This window comes from Balaenoptera borealis, assembly GCF_965194805.1.
Source record: "Balaenoptera borealis genome assembly, chromosome: 4".
NCBI classification, from domain to species: domain Eukaryota; kingdom Metazoa; phylum Chordata; class Mammalia; order Artiodactyla; family Balaenopteridae; genus Balaenoptera; species Balaenoptera borealis.
Window position 1 is genome coordinate 126,530,156 of NC_138861.1, and position 19,083 is coordinate 126,549,238.

A 19,083-nucleotide genomic window follows, 5' to 3' on the forward strand; every position below is an offset into this window, starting at 1 on the left:
TGCCTTTTTATCTAAGTGACTTCTTTCAGTTATTATTACCTTCTTCTGGTTGTAGATGTTACGTAGCACTATATTGGCTGTTGATCTTTTCTGTTCTTAAGAACCATGTTCTTGGGACCTCCCTGGGGGTCCAGTGGTTGAGACTCTGTGCTTCCACTGCAGGGAGCACAGGTTTGATCCCTGGTCGGGGAACTAAGATCCTGCATGCCACGCGGCCAAAAAGGAACCATGTTCTATTCACAGTTTCAACTCCCTGTGTGTCAACCCCTCTTGACTGCCCCTGTGACCTTGTGGGTCTTTATGGTAATTGTAGCTTCCTGCCTTCTGGTTATTAAATACCACCCCCTGGCCTCCTGGCCAGGCCATCATCTTCATGGACATCAATGAGCCCAGCTCTGTGTTCACCTCTCCCGCTATTAACTCATGTCTGTAGAGGAGAATCTCCAATAAACATCTTAGTGATGCCAGTGTCCCTCTCACCAGTACACTCCTGATGGCCTTCACTGAATAGTGCTTTGTCTGGCCCTCTGGTGGAACACAATCCATTGGTGGGTGTTCTGGCCTCAAATTCACCCCAGCACAGCAATCCCACCTCCTTCAGCCTCTTTAGTCCCTTCTGTGAGTCTGCCAGAGCAACCTAGATATTCCCACTTGACTTAGCCTTAGCCATCGCTTTCTAAGAGCCATGCTAGCAGCGAGTTCACCTCTCCCCTTGGGGTCCTTCCTAGGATGTTATAGCTTATATCCCAAGAAAGTGCCCCCAAGTCAATGAATCCTTATTCAGACTTAAATGTTTTGGCCACCCTGATCAAGCAGCCGCAAAGCTTCCTACCAGGTAAACTCGTCTGGCTTCTTCCTGTAGGTGCTGATTCTTTCAATTCCTCTTTCCTCTCATATCAAGTGCAACGTGTCCCCCGTCAGGTTATGGCGGAACCCATTCCAAGATAAGGGCCTTACAGCCAAAAGAGTTGGTGAGTGAAACTTCTGAGGGGGATACATGTTCACTTGTGGAGGAGAAACTCTGCAGCATTTTCCAGTACAGAAGTGCTATCTCTTATTTAGAAAGAGGTGGTGGTGGGCACCTTTCCAAGATCTGAGGGTCCAGGTGGTTTACAAAGCCAGTATCCTCAGGAGTAACCATCTACATATCAGCAACCATGTTACAGGGTCCCAAGTTTTTTTCCCTCCTGGTGCCCTAACGTTAGCGTAACAGACCTGCAGTGGCTAAGATTTAAACATCTCTGTGTGACTCTAACTTACAGGGTTCACAAAGTTCCAGAACTAAGTGTTTGTATCTAATTGCCCTGACTTGGAGTAGATGAATATCTCTGAAATAATCTCCATTACCAGGAAAGCAAGGTATTTCCACTGAACAGGTCAGGGTCATGCGCATTGGAGTCACAGCAGGAGTCGGCATCACTTGAAGCACATGTGCAGAGAGTGGGGGACGATTCCTTATTTCCAAGCAAAATCCAGGTACTGTTTCCATAAAAGGAAGGTAGTGCTAAGTAGCAGACCTACAAATATCAAAAGAAAGCATGACCATAGATTGATTCCTATTTATTAAAATATTTATACCTTCTGAGTTATTTGGAATCAAAATGAGAATTAAAAAAAGAAAGACCCTTAATAAAACACAAATTTGGGGCAGCCAAACCTCATGCCTTAGATCCAAACATGTTCTTTCCGTTGCAGTCCTTCCACTTGTCTTCCAGAGCCTAGAACACTTGACTCTTCAGGAAACTGGAGAACGGAGGGAAGAGCCTCATTTATAGAAAGACTTTCACCAGTGGTTCATGCATTCGTTCAAGGAAACCAGCTTTGAGCCTACTATGTGATAGCGGCGCCGAGCTGAATATGTAGGTCTAGACTCATAATCTCAGCCCCATTGCTGGCAGAGCTCTCAGGCAGTCCAGAGAGTATGCGTGAGGAAAGAAAAGAAACTCCAGGAAGGCCGTGAGAGCGGGCAGGTGGCAGTGATTAAGGATAAATATGCCGAGGCCAAATGACAGTGTAATACTGTGCTAATAATTATTATCGTTACATGAAGCGTCGGAGTAACGGTGACTATTCCCACCCACTGTGCTAAGAAGCTGGGAGTAGATGCCCTTGGGCGTGACTATAATCAACTTTGGAGCCCTCCGAAACCCGCCCTCCGTCGTCGCCTCAGAGACTCGCACCCACTTCCCAGGCGGCGAGACGGGGTTGTTCTTTAGCGACCGCCACCAACTTGCCCGCAACCTGCCCGGATCCGGCCGATCAGAGTGGGACGCCCGGGACCCCACGCCCAGGCCGAGGGCAGGCCCACCGGCGGGGGCGACCCGGGTGCGAGGCAGGTGGATGGAGGCGCCTCCGGCTCCCGGCTCCCGACCCCTCCTCCTCCCCTTCCGCGGGTGGGCCAGCGCGCGCGGGCCGGGAGCGGGGAGGCGGGCGGAGGGCGCGGCGACGGCGGCGGCGCGGCCGGGCGGGCCCTGGGGCCACGGAGCGCGTCGGAGCGAGCGCACGAGACCCCCGGCGCGCCCGGACCGGAGAGGCGCTCACCGGCCGCAGCCGAGGGAACCAGGGAGCGCCAGGGGTAGGGCCGCCCTCGCGTCGCCCCCGCCCGGCTCCCGGCTCCGCGTCGCCCCCGAGAGCCGCCCGAACGGCGGGGCCGCCGCGAGGAGCCGCGGAGGCCGAGGACCCGGGAAGGCGGATCCCCGGACGCCCGCAGCCCGAGGGAACCACCAGGGACCGGGCGGTCCTCGGCGACTTGGAATGCGGACTCCGGAGGCGGTGCGCACGGTCAGGGCAAGTTTTTCGCGGTTCGAAAAGGAGTCCTGAAACTGACACTCATTTTATTTAACTAGCTTTCCCTCTCTTATTTAAATAAGTTTACTTAGACCAAGAGGAAATGCTTCCCTGGAGTATTTGGGGTTGAAAACATTGTCCTGAAAGTTTTGGTATGCTGAGGTTATTTTTGTATGTATATTTGTTAACTTCCTATCTAATTAGAAATCCTTAAAATATTCTTAAACGCACGTTACAGGCTCAGCTGTGGCGCTTGGGCATCTTGTTATCAAGTTAGTTAGAATCTGTCTTCCAGGTGGGATCAAAGCCAGTCCCTCCCGGATGGGTTTTGCTTATTAGGCTTTTGCGGTCTGAGTCTCACCAGGTTCTTAGATCTTGCGTGGCTGATTTGAGTAACGTGCTACCGCGAGGTTATGGGGCCTCTACCAGTGCACCTGCTTGTGAAGTTTGTTTCCAAAGGGAAACAGGTGGGGATGGATCGTGCAGTTCTCTGCTCTGTCCTGCCTGGCTGAAAATTTTCTCACGTGCCGATATTAGCTGCTTGAAGTTTAACTTCAGGTAAGTGTGCCTGTCCAAAAATAATGACTTGTAAACATATTAACTGTAAAAGAAATGAAACACTTTTGTTTCTCTTAGGTTTAGTTACTGAGACAAAGTTGACCAAGTAACTAATTTTGTTCTCTTAGTTGAAATCATTTAAATTAAATCAAACAGAACGAAACAAACACCTCTTATCAGTGTGAGTTATGTGTCTCTTTTTGCAACATTCCAGCGTTGAGAAGAGGGAGTACCCCCTTTTAATTATTGATCTTCACCAAAAACTTGTTATTGCCTCTTCAATAGGTTTGTTAAACTAAGTCTTCCGTTGCTTGAGGGACTGGAATTGTGTAACATATCAGGGATTCCAGCTCGACAGAATGTATTTTAATATCTTTTTCAATTAGTTCCTCTTACTGGGAGCTTATTTGAATCTCAAATTTAGTTAGGATTGAAGTTTTACTTCTTTTAGAAACAATTGTAATATAGCAACATATGCAATCTGGAAGGATTCTGAGAAAAGCACTTTAAAAAGCTGGAAATATCTACCTTGAAATACTAATACTTAAATACTGAGACAAGTGAAACTGTTCAAACACTTAAGCATTCTTTCTTTGCCCTTAGCAAGCCGTACTGGAGCAGAATACCTTTTAAGAGGATTTCTCAAAAGTCTACATAAAACATGCATTTTTAACTTTCCTGGACTTCAAATGTAAAGTAGAGATCCTTAAAAACAGGACTATACATGCCAAGAGGCTTCTCTAACAAAGCTTATCTCTTTTTCCCCTATTCCCACAGTATTTACGTAAATGCTCTTAACAGGAAAAATAGGAAGCCATCTCCTCACGTATGTAAAATCTTGACCCAAAACTGGTCTCATTATTTAAAATTTTTATTTAGCATCTTTAAAAAGAAGGGATTTTAAAATAATAAAATATCTTAAAACAACACTTGCATTTTTGTGAAGAGATTTGTTATTACTTAATTTTGTTGATTTACAATAGGCATTTCCTTTTAGCTATTTCTTGGGGGTGGGAAATAGTATTTCTGAAAATTATGGCAAATATCTGAGTAATTTTGATAAAATTGAAAGTTATTTTTAATGATAGGTGGGAAAGTATTTTAATCTTTTTACTGGACCATATATCATACAGATGAAGTTTATTATGAGCTGGAATTGAAATATACAATGGTTGAGGTGGGTTTGGGGAAATTGTAACTTTGGATTTTTTTTTAATTTGGGGAATGTTTAACTTTCTTGCAGTCAGGGTGTGCTTTAGCTGCCCTTTGGTGATGAGGGCCAATTCACAATAACTTACAGCTGCGACTCTTCTGACACCCACTCCACAAACTTGAGGACTTTCTCAAGGTAAAGTGCCATTTTTATTGTAATCTTTATGTATTTGTCAATTGTTTAACGTGTTTAAACCTGTGCTGTCATATTAATTCGGTTCCTAGCTTTATTTTTTATGTGTCACTGACAGAGTTTCTGAGTGATGTCTGCCTAACTCCATGTTTCCCATAGGCCTTGTAGTTTACATTGCAAGATTTTTCAGTTTGGTGACTTTTTTTTAGCGCTGCATATGTTAGATTATAGCAGAACTGCCTGTATATGTTTATATAGGTACTTTATTATGTATGTTCTGAGATATATCATTTGTGGGATAAGTAATGTAATTATACCTATTGTAATACTGAGATATATCTGTTTCAGTTATCGCTGTATAACAAAGAATCCTGGAACTTGGTAACACAAATTAAAGTTAAATGAAAAGCTTAAATGAAAAGCATAGTAGCTTTTAATATCTCTCATGGTTCCGTGGCTTGACTGGGCTCAGCTGGGCAGTTTGCTGCTGCCCTCACTTGGGGTCTCACGTGGTTATAATCAGATGGCAGCTGGGGCTGGAGGCGTCTGAGGTCAACTGGTAGGTTATGATGACAGCGTGTCCCTCTTTCTCCAAGTAGCTCCAGGGCCTCTTCTCTCCATCTGGTGTCTCCATGTGTTATCCCTAACAGAGTAGCCACATTTCTTACATGGAAACTCAGGGTCATCAAGGAGCATGAAAGTGGAAGCCGTCAGGCATTCTCAAGCCTTAGACCTGGACCTGTACAGCATCATTTTCCCCACCTCCAACAGTCTAAGCAGTTACAGGGCATCCCTGACTCTAGAGATGAGAAATCAGCAGTATCCCTTGATGGGGAAAATAGCAAAGCATCTGTGACTGTCTTTAATCCACCGCAGTATTCTTCACTAACAGTTTTTTAGGTGAATATCATAAGATTTCAGAGCCAGAAGATTCTTAGCAAATCATTTAATCTAACATCATCAATTTACATGAAAGGGTATAGGAGCAAAGTATCACAATAAAAGACCTGGAGCTATAACCCTCTCTTATTGTTTTAAATTTCTCATAACCCATGGAAATCTGCTGGGATATGGTAGGTAATAAATATATACTTGCTGACATAGAAATTCATTAGTAAATAAAACCTAAGCTTCTGATAATATTCCACGTAAAGGAGCACCCATGTTTCTAACTAACTTGTTAGAAACATGCTTGCATTTTCCAAAAGGCACTAAGACTTGAGAATTATTTTAAATGATAGCAGAACAAGATATTTCTGGATATCAAGGAAGATTAACTATTTTTAAATAATTACTGTGCCTTCTTCAAACACACACACACAAACACAGAGAAGTGGAATTTTACACGACAGTGACTCTAAGATAAATCTTCTATTCCTAAGGAATGTATGACATCCTTATGGTCTAATACCAAGTTCATTGTGCCTTAGGTAATGTTTGACCCCTCACATTCATCTCACTCCAAAAGTGTCCTTAAGAGACATTTTTGTCAATAATGTGTAAATATACATTTACAGTGTAAATGTGCACTTATTAATACATTAGGATGAGGAAACCTGTTTTTATTAACAAAAGGTTACTTTCCTAATGAAAACAGGAAGGATGATATTCTTTCATGCCTGAATTTAAAAATACTTGTACTCAGAAAACTCATTATATGTACAACATAACAGGAAAAAAAAAATCTATTGGTTTAAGTGAGGCACATAATGAACTGTTTTCAAACTTTCCTGACCTTCAGTATGTCTATCCATCTCAGTTTAGCTCCCCCCACCCCCCTTTTTTTAAACTGGTGTTATCATCTAATTTTTACATCAATTACCCCAATTCAAAGACACCAGTGGAATTCTACTCCTTCTCTATGTTTTCTCTTTTCGCTCCCTTCTTTCCCTCCAAGGTGTTTTAATTCTGATAGCAGTTATTCTTCCCTTTCTGCTTAGACTCATCTTCCTTATTTATAAATGTTTTCTGTATTCCATCTGTTTCTCAAAAAACAGAAATATATTTATTGCCATTTTTATTTTTGGAACTGCTAATTGTCCATTTTTCTATTGGGGTTTTTCTTTTTCTTATTGATTTGTTAGTCTATTACTTCATGAAGAAGATAATGTGTTAATTGGAAATAATAGTAGTTGCTTACTTTTTCTAGTATTTTTCTTCATTCTTGTAAGTAAAGGAAATAATGAATTTTCTTATGAATTCAGATCTCTGCTGTCAATAATAATGTTTCTTTTTTGTTTTATACCGTAAATAGAATGTTATGATTTTGTTAGTAAATGAAGCTCTAATGTCTATGCCTTCAGAGAACTACATAAAGCTGCTTATAAACTGGATGTAAGGAAATCTCACTGATGTTATAGAGAAAGACTTATTCAACCCCTTTTAGAAATATTAAGTCTCAGCATCTTATGTTCCTTTTCCATTTTTGTTCCTGTGTGGCAGGAGCCCCTTGATGGCAGTTTAATGGTCATGGGACTTTTCAGACACTCATAACGCTGGACTGATACCTTTGTTAAAATGGGAATGTAAATAGCCTTACCTCCTCCAGTCTGCCCTTTGTATCCATGGTTCCACATCTGCAGCATATGGAAAATATTTGAAAAAAATTGAGAAAGTTCCAAAAAGCAAAACAAAGTTATTGCACACAAGTAACTATTTATGTAGCATTTACATTGTATTGGGTTGGCCAAAAAGTGCCTTCAGTTTTTAAGTAAAAATAAAAAACACATTTTTCATTTTCACCAAGAACTTTATTGAACAAAGTATTTACCCTTTTGTTCCACTACCTTCTGCCATTTTTCAGGCAACTTCATAATTCCATCTTCCCAAAACTTATCTTTTTGAGCAAAGAACTGGTCCAGGTGCCTTTTACAGTCTTCCAGATAATTGAAATTTTTTCCATTAAGAAGATTTTGTAAAGACCAAAATAAATGGAAATCCAAAGGTGCCATGTCTGGTGGATATGGCGGATGAATCAGGACTTCCCAGGCAAGCTGTAACAGTTTTTGCCTGGTCATCAAAGAAACATGCGGTCTTGCATTAACACTTTCCACTTGGAAGGTTATGCGTTTTCTGTTGACTAATTTCAGACACTTTTCGTTGAGTGCTGCTTTCAGTGGTCTAACTGGGAGCAGTCCTTGTTGGAATTAATTGTTTAGTTTTCCAGAAGGAGCTCATAATAGAGGACTCGATTCCAATCCCACCATATACACAGCATCACCTTCTTTGGATGAAGACCGGCCTTTGGTGTGGTTGGTGGTTGTTCATTTCACTTATCCCATGATCTCTTCCGTTCCACATTATTGTACAATATCCACTTTTCATCGCCCGTCACAATTTGTTTTAAAAACGGAACATTTTCATTACGTTTAAGAAAAGAATCATATGCGGAAATACGGTCAGGAAGGTTTTTTTTCACTTAACTTATGGGGAACCCAAACATCAAAGCGATGAACTTAACCAAGCTAGTGCAAATGATTTTCAGCGCTTGAGTTGGATATTTTGAATATGTAGGCTATTTCCCTTGTGGTATAACGTTGATTGTTCTCAATTAACATCTCAATTTGATCGCTATCAACTTCAACTGGTCTACCCAACCTTGGAGCATCATCCAGTGAGAAATCCCCAGGACAAAACTTTGCAAACCACTTGGCGCATTCGATCAGTCACAGCACCTTCTCCATACACTGAACAAATCTTTTTTTTGCGTTTCAGTTGCGTTTTTACCTTTCTTGAAATACTAAAGCATAATATGCCAAAAATGTTGCCTTTTTACCCATCTTCAATATTAAAATGGCTACACAAAAATTCACCAATTTCGATAAGTTTTTTTTTAAAAGGTGTCACAATACAGTCTAACAAAATTGTTTCGAATGAAGTAAAAGACAACTAAGTGCTACTAGAGCTATCTTATGGAAAAAAACAAATGAATCTTTTGGCCAACCCAATATTTACAACTATTTACAGAGCACGTACATTGTATTAGGTATAAGTAATCTAGAGATGTAAAGTATATGGGGGGGTTGTGCATAGGTTATATGCAAATACTAAACCATTTTATATATGAGACTTGAGCATGTGTGGATTTTAGTATCCTCAGGGCGTCCTGGAACCAATCCCCCGTGGGTACTGAGGAACTACTGTACTTCACCTAGCTATTATAAGAATGTAATGAGCCCATGGTTGGGAAAGCATTTTATAAATTATAGGTCATTATTTATCTTGTTTTCAATTCCTTTGTTTATTAGATGTGAAAATTCGATTTAATCATTTCTGAAGTCTCTACCAGTTTGCGCTGTGTGAAATTCTCTAAAATGTTACTAAGGGAGACCCAACACGCGTTCATTTGAACTTAGTAATTGTGTGGTAAAATTGAGTGCACAGAACATCCTCTCTGAGAGTTAGAATCCCCATCATCTGTCTACATGTTAAGCTTTGCCTAAACAAAGGGCGTTTTGCGACAAGATGTGGTTGGCCTCCCTGACTTCAGCCTCTTCATTATGTGATGGACATAATTCTAAGACACTCTGGTTTCCCTGAATAACTTATTATCTATCTGTAATATGACATTTAAAATATTTGAAGATATTTATGTAATTACTCTCTGTCATCTGTTAAAGAAATTCCAGAAGCTTCTGGTATAACATGATCTTACCAGCACCTCACCCTTAACCAAATATGACATCATTCTCCTTGTACCCTTGTAGAACACAACTATTTTCTTCTTGTCTTTCACACTTGCATACTGAAAAACATTTTTTACCCTTTCCTTTTTAAAAAATTATTTATTTACCCTTGTCAGATTCATAACCAGATAGGTTTGAAAGGGCTTGAGATTTCGAGTGAGAAACTCTTACCGAACTGAACTCAAGTTCGCTTACCCGACACACAGCAAAGCCAGTCTACTGACACTGGTTGTGGTGAAGGAAAGTACAGCATTTATTGCAGGACACTGAGCAAGGAGAATGAACAGCTAATGCTCAAAAGACCTGATCTCCCTGATGGCTTTCGGGCAAGGGTTTTTAAAGGCAACATTATGGGTGAGGGTTGTAGGGTCCCTGATTAGCTCATGGACATTCTTCTGATTGGTTAGTCATGAGGTAACAGGGTGATGTTTGGGGAGTCTTGATCATCAGTCTTCTGGTTCCAACCAGTCTGGGCTCTATATGCTTGTGGTCATTGGGTAGTCAACATCCTCTACCAGTGGGGGTCTTAGTGTCTGCAGAACAACTCAAAGATATGATTTAGATTGTTACCTATACCCCTTTCAGGAGGAACTAGGAGTCCTGTGACTCTGTTGTTCAGGCTATTATTCCTTGCTTGACTGCTTTCCTTTGTTTCTGCATTTTCCACTTCGCTCATAATTAGCTGTTTGGGTCTGCTCTTTGGAACTCTGGGAAGGCCTAGGAGACTAAAGCTCTTTCTACAGACAAGAAGAGGGGACACAGTCCACCCACTGGACTGTAAGAGAATAATAGCAGTGAAGATGGGGAGAAGTAATCAGGTTTGAGATATATGGTGGAAGTAGTACTGAGGGGAATCTGCTTAATAATTGTATTTTGGGAAGAACTGAAATAGCAAAAGGGGGGAAATCAAGGATAAATCCCAGGGATTTGGCCTGGCATGTGGATAGAAGTGCATTCCTGCGGCAGGGAAGACCCGGAGAGGAGGGATTGTATAGTGCAGTGGATGTGAGAGCATGGGCGCTGGAGACAGAAAGGGTTTGCTTGCTTTCATCTTCATCACATACTGGCCACAGGCAAGTTTCTTTTTTTTTTTTTTTTCACACACACACACACACTGTATTTTATTTTTACAAGAGATAAATAGACTGACACCAAGCATTGTACATGGATGACCACAACAAAAGCAACAATGATTGCAATTACCAAACATGAAACACACTCATACTATGTCATAATATTGACATTCAGTCCAGTAATCCTCCACTGTAACAGCTCCTTTACTTTGCAGTGAAAATTGATTTGTATATTCTTTGCCTCTGAGTCCTTGTGGGATTTTTTTTTTTTAATTCAGACAGAAAGTCACAAAAATTATACTCATCCTCATCAGTTCACTCAGTCCCATGTAATTAATTTTTTTTTTCATCTTGATCTTTTGTTAGCACTTTTATGAGTTCATCAGTTTTCCATTAGAGTTCTGAAAATGCTTATTCATTCAGTTCAGCAGTACAGTCAGTTACCAGAAACCTGTACTTGTCAGAGTCTTTTCCATGAATTTCTTGAAGATGAATGCCTTTTATAGGAACATATTTGCAAGAGCATCAGAGTACACCCAGAACTGTCTGTAAATGACAAAAGACTTAAAAATGACCACAGTTAAAGATTTGAGGAAAGTTCATAATAATGCAGTTGACAAGAAAATTAGTTATTTCTGAGATATACACTTTAAAGTAATAACTAGGATTATTACTTATAACATTATACCAGAACATATAAGATTTTTAGAAATTTCATGTAATGTCTGAAACATTTATATTAACATATTTCCATACATATTTCCATACAAATACAAATATAAGATTTTTAGAAATTTCATGTAATGTCTGAAACATTTATATTAACATATTCCCATACAAATAACCCAATGAAAGTTTAGTATTAGTTGTTTTGTTTGTTTTTTTATACTGCAGGTTATTAGGCATCAATTTTATACACATCAGTGTATACATGTCAATCCCAATCGCCCAATTCAGCACACCACCATCCCCACCCCACCGCAGTTTTCCCCCCTTGGTGTCCATATGTCCATTCTCTACATCTGTGTCTCAACTTCTGCCCTGCAAACTGGCTCATCTGTACCATTTTTCTAGGTTCCACATACATGCGTTAATATACGATATTTGTTTTTCTCTTTCTGACTTACTTCACTCTGTATGACAGTCTCTAGATCCATCCACTTCTCAACAAATGACTCAATTTCGTTCCTTTTTATGGCTGAGTAATATTCCATTGTATATATGTACCACTACTTCTTTATCCATTCGTCTGTCGATGGGCATTTAGGTTGCTTTCATGACCTGGCTATTGTAAATAGTGCTGCAATGAACATTCGGGTGCATGTGTCTTTTTGAATTACGGTTTTCTCTGGGTATATGCCCAGTAGTGGGATTGCTGGGTCATATGGTAATTCTATTTTTAGTTTTTTAAGGAACCTCCATACTGTTCTCCATAGTGGCTGTATCAATTTACATTCCCACCAACAGTGCAAGAGGGTTCCCTTTTCTCCACACCCTCTCAGCATTTGTTGTTTGTAGATTTTCTGATGATGCCCATTCTAACAGGAGTGAGGTGATACCTCATTGTAGTTTTGATTTGCATTTCTCTAATAATTAGTGATGTTGAGCATCTTTTCATGTGCTTCGTGGCCGTCTGTATGTCTTCTTTGGAGAAATGTCTATTTAGGTCTTCTGCCCATTTTTGGATTGGGGTGTTTGTTTCTTTAATATTGAGCTGAATGAGCAGTTTATATATTTTGGAGATTAATCCTTTGTCCGTTGATTCGTTTGCAAATATTTTCTCCCATTCTGAGGGTTGTCTTTTCGTCTTGTTTATGGTTTCCTTTGCTGTGCAAAAGCTTTGAAGTTTCATTAGGTCCCATTTGTTTATTTTTGTTTTTATTTCCATTACTCTAGGAGGTGGATCAAAAAAGATCTTGCTGTGATTTATGTCAAAGAGTGTTCTTCCTATGTTTTCCTCTAAGAGGTTTACAGTGTCCGGTCTTACATTTAGGTCTTGAATCGATTTTGAGTTTATTTTTGTGTATGGTGTTAAGGAGTACTCTAATTTCATTCTTTTACATGTAGCTGTCCAGTTTTCCCAGCACCACATATTGAAGAGACTGTCTTTTCTCCATTGTATATCTTTGCCTCCTTTGTCATAGATTAGTTGACCATAGGTGCGTGGGTTAATCTCTGGGCTTTCTATCTTGTTCCATTGATCTATGTTTCTGTTTTTGTGCCAGTACCATATTGTCTTGATTACTGTAGCTTTGTAGTATAGTCTGAAGTCAGGGAGTCTGATTCCTCCAGCTCCATTTTTTTCCCTCAAGACTACTTTGGCTATTCGGGGTCTTTTGTGTCTCCATACAAGTTTTAAGATGATTTGTTCTAGCTCCGTAAAAAATGCCATTGGTAATTTGATAAGGATTGCATTGAATCTGTAGATTGCTTTGGGTAGTATAGTCATTTTCACAATGTTGATTCTTCCAATCCAAGAACATGGTATATCTCTCCATCTGTTGGTATCATCTTTAATTTCTTTCATCAGTGTCTTATAGTTTTCTGCATACAGGTCTTTTGTCTCCCTAAGTAGGTTTATTCCTAGGTATTTTATTCTTTTTGTTGCAGTGGTAAATGGGAGTGTTTCCATAATTTCTCTTTCAGATTTTTCATCATTAGTGTATAGGAATGCAAGAGATTTCTGTGCATTAATTGTGTATCCTGCAACTTTACCATATTCATTAATTAGCTCTAGCAGTTTTCTGGTGGCAGTTTTAGGATTCTCTATGTATAGTATCATGTCATCTGCAAACAGTGACAGTTTTACTTCTTCTTTTCCAATTTGTATTCCTTTTATTTCTTTTCCTTCTCTGATTGCCATGGCTAGGACTTCCAGAACTATGTTGAATAATAGTGGTGAGAGTGGACATCCTTGTCTCGTTCCTGATCTTAGAGGAAATGCTTTCAGTTTTTCACCATTGAGAATGATGTTTGCTGTGGGTTTGTCATATATGGCCTTTATTATGTTGAGGTAGGTTCCCTCTATGCCCACTTTCTGGGGAGTTTTTATCATAAATGGGTGTTGAATTTTGTCAAAAGCTTTTTCTGCATCTATTGAGATGATCATATGGTTTTTATTCTTCAATTTGTTAATATGGTGTATCACATTGATTGATTTGTGTATATTGAAGAATCCTTGCATCCCTGGGATAAATCCCACTTGATCATGGTGTATGATCCTTTTAATGTGTTGTTGGATTCTGTTTGCTAGTATTTTGTTGAGGATTTTTGCATCTATATTCATCAATGATATTGGTCTGTAATTTTCTTTTTTTGTAGTGTCTTTGTCTGGTTTTGGTATCAGGGTGATGGTGGCCTCATAGAATGAGTTTGGGAGTGTTCCTTCCTCTGCAATTTTTTGGAAGAGTTTGAGAAGGATAGGTGTTAGCTCTTCTCTAAATGTTTGATAGAATTCACCTGTGAAGCCATCTGGTCCTGGAATTTTGTTTGTTGGAAGATTTTTAATCACAGTTTCAATTTCATTACTTGTGATTGGTCTGTTCATATTTTCTGTTTCTTCCTGGTTCAGTCTTGGAAGGTTATACCTTTCTAAAAATTTGTCCATGTCTTCCAGGTTGCCCATTTTATTGGCATAAAGTTGCTTGTAGTAGTCTCTTAGGATGCTTTGTATTTCTGCGGTGTCTGTTGTAACTTCTCCTTTTTCATTTCTGATTTTATTGATTTGAGTCCTATCCCTCTTTTTCTTGATGAGTCTGGCTAATGGCTTATCAATTTTGTTTATCTTCTCAAAGAACCAACTTTTAGTTTTATTGATCTTTGCTATTGTTTTCTTTGTTTCTATTTCATTTATTTCTGCTCTGATCTTTATGATTTCTTTCCTTCTGCTAACTTTGGGTTTTGTTTGTTCTTCTTTCTCTAGTTCCTTTAGGTGGAAGGTTAGATTGTTTACTTGAGATTTTTCTTGTTTCTTTAGGTAGGCTTGTATAGCTATAAACTTCCCTCTTAGAACTCCTTTTGCTGCATCCCATAGGTTTTGGGTCGTCGTGTGTTCATTGTCATTTGTCTCTAGGTATTTTTTTATTTCCTCTTTGATTTCTTCAGTGATCTCTTGGTTATTTAGTAACGTATTGTTTAGCCTCCATGTGTTTGTCTTTTTTACGTTTTTTTCCCTGTAATTCATTTCTAATCTCATGGCGTTGTGGTCAGAAAAGATGCTTGATATGATTTCAATTTCCTTAAATTTACTGAGGCTTGATTTGTGACCCAAGATGTGATCTATCCTGGAGAATGTTCCGTGCGCACTTGAGAAGAACGTGTAATCTGCTGTTTTTGGATGGAATGTCCTATATATATCAATTAAATCTATCTGGTCTATTGTGTCATTTAAAGCTTCTGTTTCCTTATTTATTTTCATTTTGCATGATCTGTCCATTGGTGTAAGTGAGGTGTTAAAGTCCCCCACTATTATTGTGTTACTGTCGATTTCCTCTTTTATAGCTGTTAGCAGTTGCCTTATGTATTGAGGTGCTCCTATGTTGGGTGCATATATATTTATAATTGTTATATCTTCTTCTTGGATTGATCCCTTGATCCTTATGTAGTGTCCTTCCTTGTCTCTTGTAACATTCTTTATTTTAAAGTCTATTTTATCTGATATGAGTATAGCTACTCCAGCTTTCTTTTGATTTCCATTTGCATGGAATATCTTTTTCCATCCCCTCACTTTCAGTCTGTATGTGTCCCTAGGTCTAAAGTGGGTCTCTTGTAGACAGCATATATATGGGTCTTGTTTTTGTATCCATTCAGCCAGTCTGTGTCTTTTGGTTGGGGCATTTAATCCATTCACGTTTAAGGTAATTATCGATATGTATGTTCCTATGACCATTTCCTTAATTGTTTTGGGTTTGTTTTTGTAGGTCCTTTTCTTCTCTTGTGTTTCCCACTTAGAGAAGTTCCTTTAGCATTTGTTGTAGAGCTGGTTTGGTGGTGCTGAATTCTCGTAGCTTTTGCTTGTCTGTAAAGCTTTTGATTTCTCCATCAAATCTAAATGAGATCCTTGCCGGGTAGAGTAATCTTGGTTGTAGGTTCTTCCCTTTCATCACTTTAAGTATATCATGCCACTCCCTTCTGGCTTGTAGAGTTTCTGCTGAGAAATCAGCTGTTAACTTTATGGGAGTTCCCTTGTATGTTATTTGTTGTTTTTCCCTTGCTGCTTTCAATAATTTTTCTTTGTCTTTAATTTTTGCCACTTTGATTACTATGTGTCTCGGCGTGTTTCTCCTTGGGTATATCCTGTATGGGACTCTCTGCGCTTCCTGGACTTGGGTGGCTATTTCCTTTCCCATGTTAGGGAAGTTTTCGACTATAATCTCTTCAGATATTTTCTCTGGTCCTTTCTCTCTCTCTTCGCCTTCTGGGACCCCTATAATGCGAATGTTGTTGCGTTTAATGTTGTCCCAGAGGTCTCTTAGGCTGTCTTCATTTCTTTTCATTCTTTTTTCTTTAGTCTGTTCCGCAGCAGTGAATGCCACCATTCTGTCTTCCAGGTCACTTATCCGTTCTTCTGCCTCAGTTATTCTGCTATTGATTCCTTCTAGTGTAGTTTTCATTTCAGTTATTGTATTGGTCATCTCTGTTTGTTTGTTCTTTAATTCTTCTAGGTCTTTGTTAATCATTTCTTGCATCTTCTCAATCTTTGCCTCCATTCTTATTCCGAGGTCCTGGATCATCTTCACTATCATTATTCTGAATTCTTTTTCTGGAAGGTTGTCTATCTCCACTTCATTTAGTTGTTTTTCTGGGGTTTTTTCTTGTTCCTTCATCTGGTACATAGCCCTCTGCCTTTTCATCTTGTCTATCTTTCTGTAACTGTGGTTTTTGGTCCACAGGCTGCAGGATTGTAGTTTTTCTTGCTTCTGTCTGCCCTCTGGTGGTTGAGGCTGTCTAAGAGGCTTGATGGGAGGCTCTGGTGGTGGGTAGAGCTGACTGTTGCTGTGGCGGTCCGTAAAATTTTAATCCACTTGACTGTTGATGGGTTGGGCTGGCTTCCCTCCCTGTTGGTTGTTTTGCCTGAAGCAACCCAACACTGGAGCCTACCTGGGCTCTTTGGTGGGGTTAATGGCAGACTCTGGGAGGGCTCACGCCAAGGAGCACTTCCTAGAGCCTCCGCTGCCAGTGTACTTGTCCCCACGGTGAAACAGAGCCACCCCCCACCTCTACAGGAGACCCCCCAACACCAGCAGGTAGGTCTGGTTCAGTATCCCCCAGGGTCACTGCTCCTTCCCCTGGGTCCCGATGCGCACACTAGTTTGTGTGTGCCCTCCAAGAGTGGGGTCTCTGTTTCCCCCAGTCTTGTCGAAGTCCTGCAATCAATTCCCACTAGGCTTCAAAGTCTGATTCTCTAGGAATTCCTCCTCCTGTTGCCGGACCCCCAGGTTGGGAAGCCTGACGTGGGGCTCAGAACCTTCACTCCAGTGGGTGAACTTCTGTGGTATAAGTGTTCGCCAGTCTGTGAGTCACCCACCCAGCAGTTATGGGATTTGATTTTACTCTGATTGCGCCCCTCCTACCGTCTCACTGTGGCTTCTCCTCTGTCCTTGGACGTGGGGTATCCTCCTTGGTGAAGTCCAGGGTCTTCCTGTCAGTGATTGTCCAGCATCCAGTTGTGATTCTGGTGCTCTCGCAAGAGGGAGTGAGAGCACGTCCTTCTACTCCGCCATCTTGGTTAATCCTCGATATTGAAGTTTCTTAAATTCTGTTCCTTAGTTTCCTCATGTATAAAATGAGAATTATAATACCTGTCTCATCACTTGCTCTAAGGATTGAAGAAGATGCTGCATTAAAATTATTTAGCACAGTGCTTGACATGGTGAGTTTTATCTCACTGAATGGAGAGCAAAAACAAAAATTTGATATGTATAGTTTGAGATACCTATTGGACCTCTGAGCAGAGATGCATGTGTATGTCATAGGATGGTGGCAGTGAAGATGCAAAGAAGTGATCCAGATTGAGATTTATGTTGGAGGTAGGTCCGAAGAGATGTGGCAATAGAGGGTCATGGTTGATTGGATGGAGTCTGAAGACAGACTGGGTTTGCAGTTTGCATCCCATCTCCACCACTTACTAGCTAGAGGCATATATTGTAACCTGAGTGCCTCAGTTTCCTCATGTTTGAAATGAGAAGCCTAATGGAAACTATCTCCTAGTTTGGTCCTAAGGATTAAAAATCTAATATATCAAATGTATGGTATGTGCCAGTTATTAAGGATGAAGGATCAAGAGTCACATTTTACTTGCTGAAGTGGGTTTTCAACATACAAGTGAAGATGTGTTGAATAAATGAGTGCAGAGATCACGAAGACTCAATGCTCAAGGTATAAACTGGGCATTTGTCAGCATACTGATGGTATTTAAAGCTCCAAGACTGAATGAAATATCACAGATTTAGTCTATGGATTGCAAAACTAATGCATAGTATGTACTGATTATTATTAAAGGAAGAATGATCCAACAAAGTAGAAAAAAAGAAAAGATGAGAAGCACTTCACAATTAAGGTCATTGCTCAGGTATACTCAGATGACACAGAAGTAGCGGGGAGTCAGAAATAATTGTATACCTCACTAATTTTTAGGGAAAATCTAATTCCTAAATTAACTCATGAAACAAGTCACATTGGAAGATCTATACCACAAATTATCCTTCATTTAACATTTCGCTTAATGCCTTCACATTAGATTGTAGGCTTCTGTGGCTCACGTGTGTGGTGTATTTCTTTAGGCATGTCATTGCCCCTGGCATGGTGGAATGTAGTAGAAAGTGCTCACTTTAAATACCTTCTAAATTAATCATTTAATGTGGTGACTGACATATTTTTTCCTTAGCTACTGGGGCCTGAATCATTTTGTCTGAGGAAGGCATTTAAGCGGATAGCTCGCTTTTCTGCCGTGCCCTAACTCCTCACCCCCAGTGACTGACCTTGGAAAACTGATCAAAGCTCAGTGGTCAAGTTTCAGGATACATCTTAATTTATGCATGTAGAATCCAGAAATTGTCTTTTGCCTCCTACAAAAGCCTAGGTGGAAAGTGAAAAGATAATGGGTTTGGGGTTTGAGCAAACCAATGGTGGGATTTCAGATACTCACTAGAGCAGAACCTTTGCCAGTTTCATAACATTCTGAACCATAGTTGTCTCATATAAAAAATGGAGATGAAGACACCTACCTCATAATGCTTGAAGGTGCTGAATGAGATATGTCCTCAAATGATTGTTTTATTATCTATCCTGCAAAATGTGCTTCGTCTCAGAAAGGGTTGTGGGTGTTTATAAATTCCCATTTAACTGTGTGCACCAACTACAGATACACTCTTCATCAATTCATTGTGTGCTTAAAAAAATTCAGCCTATTTTGAAAAGGATGTATACATACATCCTTCAGTAGTGAGTGTATGTGTGTATATGTATTTGTGGCTATAAAATTACAGAGTTACAGAAATGTACTGTTTACTTTTACAGACATAAATTACTTTTCTTATTATTTCTAAATCGTTCTTCAAATGTAATAGGAGGGATTTTTTGTAATTGTAGGTTTTTTTTTTTTTTTTTTTTTTAAAGAGATTTAGCAGCATTCATA

The 19,083-nt window shown here is 39.8% G+C and overlaps 1 long non-coding RNA gene across 1 annotated transcript in view; it reads left to right on the plus strand.

Annotated features, from left to right (window-relative positions):
* The first annotated feature begins 4,128 nt into the window (after positions 1-4,128).
* LOC309627615 overlaps positions 4,129-19,083 on the plus strand; it is an 80,139-nt gene continuing 65,184 nt past the window's right edge. Inside the window, exon 1 of the long non-coding RNA XR_014243857.1 lies at positions 4,129-4,693. This is a non-coding gene — a long non-coding RNA (uncharacterized lncRNA). The remainder of the gene's footprint in view (positions 4,694-19,083) is intronic.